Below are 8,687 nucleotides of genomic sequence, written 5' to 3' on the forward strand. Positions count from 1 at the left end.
TCATTATTTGAAGTCCCCCCCCCCCTTTTTTTTTTTTTTTTTTTTTTTTTTTTTTTTTATCTTGCAACGGGCACCTGCTGTGAGATACCCAGCTCCAAATATGCAAATGAGCAGAAACCGAAACAAGCTTAGCGAGCGCAGGAAGAACAATGCGCGTTCCATGTCACGTGCGCATTCCAAGGCCACGCGCTTCGAAGCTATGTAGCTGATTGGAGTATGGAGTATGCGATGGAACCTCTCGTATCTCCGTAGTCTATACTCTACCAGCTCGCCTGGCCAAGTGGCCGCTTTCAGACATACGTCGGCACAGTTCCCTCAGAAGTCTGCCCAGGACGCACATTCCCCCAGGGCGTCAGTCGTGACGTTGCCCACATCTGTGAGGCCGACAACGGCCTTTCACCACCACCACCGAGTGGTTAGAGTGCTGGCCACGTCACGTCGAGACTGGGAGGTGCCCGGGGTCGAATCCCGGTGCCGGCAGAGCTGTCTGTGGTTTTTCCTGGGTTTTCCTCAGACGCTGTCATATGTCGGCACAGTTCCCTTAGTTCATGTCCCCCACAGTTCCCAATGGCGAGCTCTTTCGGCAGTACCACCGCCACCATCTCCATACTCTGCTAAACGTACTCCACGAGCATGGGGTAACTTCGCCAACATCCTGTCGATTACCGCAGGGAGAATACCAATGAAGGGATGTTCGCATGGTGTCTGTGGTGGTCTTGGACTACCCAAAAAATCCCAGAGCCAGAGGCACTGCATGCACACCCCTCCCTCTCCTGTGCCACCATCACCTCTCCCCTCATCCTTCACCCTTCCCTCTTTTCCCTCCCTGGGTGCACCGAGCCGCCACCCCCGAGCAGGTTGAACGCACACCTTCCCCCAAACATTCCCTCAGCTTCCCTGGCCCGCGAGATTTAACTAGTATGAACCAACACAGAGCAACAAAAGGCAAGCGAGCTGGTGGTTACGTGAAGCGGGCAACACTAAACAGCTTTAGTATGGTGGCTAGCCACCATAGCTTTAGCAAACCCTTGATAGCATGGTTTGCGTCGAACTGTATCAACCGGAACCAATCATTGGATAAGATTCTGAGTTACGCACGACTGCAATAGACCTGTACGTCATCATGACGTTGGTAGACAGACTGTAACCGAAAGAAATCCGAAGGAGAGGGCTGGGTTCCACGAACGGGCACTTGTTCGCTGCCTCCCATTGAAAGCAAAGTAGGACCGAAGGTCGCGTCCCTTTCAGGGACCATCGTAATCCCCTCAAGCCCGTGGCTTTCGGGGGTTACGCCCCATTTCGTCCAAACGTTTATTTCGTCCAAGTACTCACAGCGTCCAAATATTTAATTCGTCCGAAAAAAATCGGACGTACTGAACACTTGGACGAAATGAACAGGCGGGGAGAAACTTGACCGTCCGATAGCCCGTTTCGTCCAAATGGGGGAATTCCCAAAGGCTCTGCTCCTTTCGGCAGGCGACTGCCTGGCTGCATTCATGAAAGCACTGGCCATTTTGACACTGGGTGAATGGCAGGTGACTGTATTCATGAAAGCAAATGGATTATTGATCAAACGGGGAATCACAGAAAACACAAACCCGTTCACAGGACCGCTGACCTACAGTGACCGTCCAGTTAACGATGTGTTGTTTTCTATAACTGTGTTCTCGCTAAGTACCGCGCGTTTCCCAATGTCAGTGATCTTTCTTGGAAACATCTAGGGATCTGAAAGGAAACTTGGCGGCACTTTGCCTTTACGTAGACTACTTCGAGCGGCAGTGGCTTACCAACGTTCATCTCTGAAATTAGTTTGCGGATGAGGACGATCTCCGCACAAACAATCACGCCGAAGGGTGGCGTAATTCTGTGCGCATGAAATTCAAGAGACGTTACGGACGGCATAAGGCCCAAGTGACCAAAACATCCACATGTTCATATGGCCCGAAAACCAGAAAGGAAGACTCACAGTGTATTTTTTCGACCGTATTTTTCAGTGTATAAGCGCCGTTATACATTGAAAGAAGTTCTCTGAAGAAGTCCTGCGCGTCATCTAATGTCATCATATGCGCGTCATCATCCTGCGCAGGACTTCTTCAGAGAACTTTTTTTTATATATATAACGGAGCTTGTACACAGAAAAATGCGGTACTTTTATCAGTGCGAGTTATATGCGAGAAATACTTTTCTGTAAAATCGCTTTTCAGGTGTGATTGGGCAGGAATTCCACACTTTGCCGAGAATCGCTACGGCTTAGTATTTTGCTCGGGTCTGAGATTTATTATGTTCATCAAGCAGTGCCCATTTTGGACAATTGCACTCGGTCACTCAGTGGAATATGCTCCTTCTGCAGCGCGCATCTCACGTGAACACAAACAATGCGCTTCTTCCGTTTTGTGAAATGTAGTCTCCAAAGAATTCAGTTACAGAATCAATTCGAAGGTGTCCGCCTTTTTGATAGAGCGCCATTTGGTCGAACGGCCCCGAAAAAATGGCCCCGGAAAATTTGGTGATGGAACAAATGGTCTCGAAAAAAATTACACCGATGGGTTAGAGTGGAAAAAACGGTCCCATGCGTAGGCGTGGTTTGCGACGTTCAGACCCCTCCCGAAATCGTACCTTTGGTAGCGCATCTGGAAGAGAGAAACGAGGAGTAAACCCTTATCTCCTATGCAAATTTCCTCCTGAACCCCTCCAGAAATATTTTTTTCTAGCTACGCTACTGCCGTGCCCGGCTTGGATACCTTCGCAGAAAAGGCGCTACATATTGTGCGTCATAGCAGTATTCAAGCGAAAGTTGAAAAGCTTTTAATGCGGCAAACGAATCAGTTGTTCAATAAATATATTAGGCACAGCGCTTACCAATCTGTACCGAGCGAAATATTGAACGCTGTAAGGATTCAATATTTATTTGTATTTTACTTTTTGTCACATTTATATCTTATTTGCTTGAATTTTTTTCTTCACTTCAGTACTTTTATTAATATTTTTAGTTAAGTTACTTTCATTAATTTTTTTTTAGTTCAGTTACCTTTTTCTCCTCTGTCGCATTCAGCATTTAATTAATATTGCGCATATGTGCAAAGAAAATACTATCTAGGTCACTCTAGGTCACTCATATTATCTAGTATCTAGGTCACTCCCAGTCTTCCCTCCTGGTTTTCGGGCCATATGACCATTCGGGCCATATGAATATTTTGGCCTTCTGGACACCTTACCCTGCCCTTCGCATTTGACCCAAATGCTCAAAAGGCCCAACATTTTTTCGGGTCTTATGAACATTTGGGCGTTCTGATCACTTGGGCCATATGAGATGATACCAAATACAGCTCAGGGGAAACGATGCTGGGAAACGAAGCACCCTTCACAAACGTAACAGAGCAGTTTGCCCATGTCATCAAGGCATACCTGCAGCGCATGTCCCACTTGCTGGGCCATGCTATCTAATAAGTTAGTTGTTCAAAGGAAAAAAAAAAGCTAAACGGAGCAGGCTGAGCATTTGTTTCTCGTTTTACTCGGTGTATAACATCTTTCAATGGGAATGTTTAAATCTTACCTTCAACTAATAAGTCAGTTGTTGGAATGAAAAAAAAAAGAAAGAAAGAAAAATAAATAAACAGAGCAGGCTGAGCATTTGTTTTTCGTTTTACTTGGTGTATGGCACGGCATCTTTCGGTGTGAATGCTTAAATCCTACCTTCAATCGTAAACGAAGCAATTGTTCACTGGCATTCGGAGATCCCCGTCCCTTTTCGGACGAAACAAGCGTTTGGACGGTACGGTTATTTGGACGGGTTGGTCAAGTTTTCCCCCCTTTGGTTCAGTTCGTCCAATGCCCACTATGTCCAATTTTTTTCGGACGTGCTGAGTACTTGGACGTTGTGAATACTTGGACGAAATAAACATTTGGACGAATCGGGGTGCTACCGCTTTCGGGCGCGGCCTTGTTCACCTCTAGCTTCGAGCGTAGTTGAACTCTACCAAATTTGTGGCGCTGTCGAACACTATGACGTCATATTTGTTTACAAACAGGGAGCGGTCTATTGGTTCCGATAGGCACGATAACCTTACCAACGCTTTTGCTAAAACTGCCTATTTCCTTGAGTCTGAGGAGAGGATATGCGGGACAACACAAGTGGCACAGAAACACGTATCACGAAGTGGACACAAAGGCTCACAAGCGAGACTCACATTGTGAGTCGAAATTTTTCGCAACGGAGTAAACGAAGACAGAAAGGTTAAGAAACAACACAAGACAACACGTCAGCGGACTCACAACTAAGTGAAAAATCTAAGTGAAAAGAACTGTATTTATTAGTCGTAACTTCTACCTAACTTCTTCTAACTTTCTATCTTCGTTTACTCTGCTGCGGAAAATTTCGACATGAACCGAAACTGAAACCACGTACTTCTCGAGCGCAAGAAAGAGCGACTGGTGTTCGCGTCGGTCTGCCACGTGTATTGTAACGATGGATCTGATTGGAGTAAACGCTGATCTGTTGGCCAGATAGACCGCGCCTTCCGACCCCGATAAACCGAAAGTCATGTCGTTTCTGCGCTCGAGATTATGTAGTTCTGGTTTCGGCTCGCTTGCATATCAAAATTTCGTGATCCATGTCTCAAAGTACGTGCTCGTTTCAAGATTTTTAAAAAAGAGGGTGGATTCAAATAAGGATGATTGCTTCCAATTCTGCTGTCTCGCATTTTCCGGAAAGCGTACAATTAAAAAGGTAATTAACGAATTTTAGGTAATTAGCCGTCCAATAGTTACATACCCTTTCACACAGGATGTCAGCCTGGCCGCATAACTCGCCTGCAAAAATGGCATTAGTGCTGCTCTCAGATGTTAAAAAAAATACCTGTAAAGGTTACACAAGACACCCTGTATATCCCAAGGCTTCTAGTAAAATTTCTACTCCTCCTGACATTTTTTTTTTTTTCAAGTCTATGAACCCGCTAAGAATTATTATGAATGAAAACAACACTTGGCACTTCATAGTTTAGTAGTGCTCTGAAATGTATTCAACCACCCCACTCTCTTTTTGTCTAAATAATTCTGAAGGACTGCTGGCAGACCTCTCCTCGTTGCTTGGAAATCATGGATATCTAATGCCTGTCGACATCGAAGATCTTTACTTTTCCATATACAGTACGTTACTAATGTACCGCTTAAAATCTAAAGGTGCCTCATACCCTTCCAGAAAAGTGGTAGTATCCCTGTACAACCCTTTGTTCCTGATTCTTTCAAGTTTTCAACCTGTATTCTACCGTAGTAGTTCGACGAATTTTGCTTTCCCGGCTGAGTTAGTTCACAAATCTTTCAAAAACAATCCTTCCGCCGGCTGTGCTGTCTGAGGTTTTCCCTGGGTTTTCCGAAGACTGTCCAGACGAATGTTGGCACAGTTCCCCCTGAAGTCGGCCCAGGACGCATACTAATCCCCCTGTCCCCCACTCCTTCCTGCTGTCCTCTCTCCGTTTGTCCACACCTGTACGCCGCTCATAGCCACAGTTGCTTCGCGGCGCTAACACGCAATCAAAAAAAAAATCTTTCAAAAACAATTGCGGAATAAAATAATCCCACGAACACTCATTGCTCAAACTCATTCCGACTGTGCCCTCACCTCCCCATTTGAACCCAATGCGAAGTTCTGTACAGTCTAAACTCTAACGTTCCGTGTCGTTTTGGAGGTCAGCGTAATAATCCGCAAACAGCTTTGTGTAGCCACCAGGGGCGTCGGAAGTCCCTGACGGCAGAGGGGGAGGGGGGGGGGAGCCCTAACCTAACCTTAAAGTCCCTCGTTCGCTCAAAGAGCGAGCGATCCAGGGACTTTACTCACGGCAGAGGGGGAGCCCTAACCTAACCCAGAGGAGCCATTGATGTGCTTATTAGAGGCCATGCAATCCGATGACCATGTTGGTCGTAACGCATATGGGAAGGCCACGTCGCGTTCTTGAGTACCTTGAGGTGAAAAACAAATTCGCGTTTGAGCAGCACAAACTGAAATATTGGTTGAAGACAAATAGAACAACAACAAGAACTTTATTTCGGGATGATGAATGGGGAGTTTCATCGCCAGGGGCGGTACTCTACCCCATTGCCATTTTTCTTAATAAACATATCCCCCCCCCCCCTTTGCTGGTGTCGATGTGAGTAGTGACTCTAGATGTGGGGACAAATAGAAGTAAGCGAGCGGTAGCGTGTTCCTTTATTTTTTTATTTTTGCTCCCGTCCAAAGCGCACTGGTTTCGTCTGCAAAGGGGGACACTATTGTTGCACTAAAAAGGCTTTGACGCGCGAGTGCTCTGGCCATGGCTCAGGCAAACACAACAGATATGCTACAGAGTCATCAAGCACACAAGCCGCAGGATAAGGTTCCCTTTCTAGCCTGGAATGTTTCCCTGCGTTGATCAAAAACAAGTCGACGTGCTTTGCTGGAGCGAAATCTGCGTTTACCTAGCTATACGTCTAAGCAAGGCTACTGAATGGCGTGTCGCTACCTTTAGCACAGCAGGTCCGCATACAGTATCATATATCATATACCGGGTGTTTCAGTTAAATCCCCGGGCTAAATAATTCGCGAACCGGTGCACCAATCGAATAACTTTCTTTTTTACAAGTATCTGTCCAATACCGCCTACAAGATGCGCACCGCGTGAATGAGCGGGAGGCGCTCATTATTTAAATAAAAATTCAAATGAGCTTCGTGAAAAAAGCTAACTTCTAAAGCAGGGCGCCGTCGGCATTAAGATGGGTACTACCCCTTCTGGGACCTTCAGTAGATACGTTTTAGAGAAAAATCTGCAACCGAAGCGGGTCATTTGTTGCAGTAATTAATTGGTTTCGGTTTACATATTTTTTGTCGCGGCTGGTCGCGGTGAAGCGCAAAAGGACGCTCTTTCACTCCCTTATCCATCAATGAATTACGTCCTTACACCAATGAATTACACAAATGAATTACACCAATGAATTACGTCCTTTTTGTGCTTCGCCGCGACCAGCCGCGACAAAAATACGTAAACCGAAACCGATTAATTACTGCAACAAATGACCCGCTTCGGTGGCAGATTTTTCTCTAAAAGGTGTCCACTGAAGGTCCCAAAAGGGGTAGTACCCATTTTAATGCCGACGGCGCCCTGCTTTAGAAGTTAGCTTTTTTCACGAAACTCATTTGAATTTTTATATAAATAATGAGCGCCTCCCGCTCATTCACGCGGTGCGCATCTTGTAGGCGGTATTGGACAGATACTTGTAAAAAAGAAAGTTATTCGATTGGTGCACCGGTTCGCGAATTATTTAGCCCGGGGATTTAACTGAAACACCCGGTATATAGGGTAATTGCATGGATTTGGGGTGATCGGGTGCTCATTTTTACTCTGCGCCGTAACAGAGTTGAAAGCGAGTGTGTCTCAGAAGGTATGAAAAATGGGGTGGCGGCAGGGGCGGATCCATGATTTTTTTCAGAGGGGGGTCTAGCTTTGGCCAGCACGGTAGATACACAATCTAGGTCAATTAAACACTATGTGAAGACAGAAATTGAGGAGGGGATCAGGACATCCTGACCCCCCCCCCCCCCCCCCAACTCTGTAGATTCGCCCCTGTGTGGCGGGACCCGAGCGAAAGTTTAGGGGGGGCAGGCCCTCGGACCGAAAACTCAGGAGGAGGAGGGGGGGGGGGGGGCGACCACCCCTCTGCCTACACCTTCCGACGCCCCTGTAGCCAAATAGCCATCCATCGGCCAATCCAGTGTCGTCTTTGGTGAACCTCCTCTGCCATACCCAGGTGCTTCTTATGACATAAATGTTTCATTCTGCTGGTTTCAGTTCGTCCTTCTTGTCTTCGTGTCTCTTCCTAATACTCAAGGAAATATTACCTACATGTTCATTGCACCAGCTCGCTTGCCTCTGACTTATTTGCTCAACAGAAAAACCACAGATAAGCCATCGATAACGAAGGTGGTGTCCCGTCGTGCGCCCTTGATGCGCTTGGTCTTGGTTTCGACTCATTTGTATAGCAAAAATTTGGTGAATCTACAAATTGAGTCGACAAACACAACATCCCACGAACAACCGAATCGGGAATGGACATCGGGTTTCTCGGACAGGTTGGGACAGCTGTTTTGAACCCTCGGCGAGTTGATTCGGCAGATTGGGAAGACATGTACCGAAGAAATGAGGCAGCCATGTTCTCAGGATGGGGAATCCCATTGGGATTTTCTTTTTCTGACCTCTTAGACAAGGAAAGAAATCGATCCCCGTCAATTTCCTTCCGAATTTGCGAAAATACAGTCTGCAAGTGTTCCGAAAATCGCAGACGCTAGTCATAAGACGAGCAAAGAACCTTCTCCTTTTTTCTGTTCCTCTTCGTGGATACTTTGACCGGATACATCGGGTCCACCACGGCCCATATGTCTGCAGCGTGGTCTGCACGTCTGCAGAATTTGAAGCCACCACCGTTTTGTGCTGTGGAGACCACAGTCAACAGCCTACCTATAGCCTATAGCCACAGCACAGTGGCCAGCCTTGGCCACAGTGCGCCTTGAACTGATCCACCTTAAACTATGGTGGGCAGGAAGCGAGCGAAGATCTTATTAAATAGCGTTTGCTGATTTCTTTGGGATTTTACGTTACGAATCCCCGTGTTGTTTGCCCATTCGCCCAGCCACACAAATCATCATCGTCATGTGATGTGGT

The sequence above is a fragment of the Ornithodoros turicata genome, chromosome 1, assembly GCF_037126465.1.
Source record: "Ornithodoros turicata isolate Travis chromosome 1, ASM3712646v1, whole genome shotgun sequence".
Lineage (NCBI taxonomy): Eukaryota > Metazoa > Arthropoda > Arachnida > Ixodida > Argasidae > Ornithodoros > Ornithodoros turicata.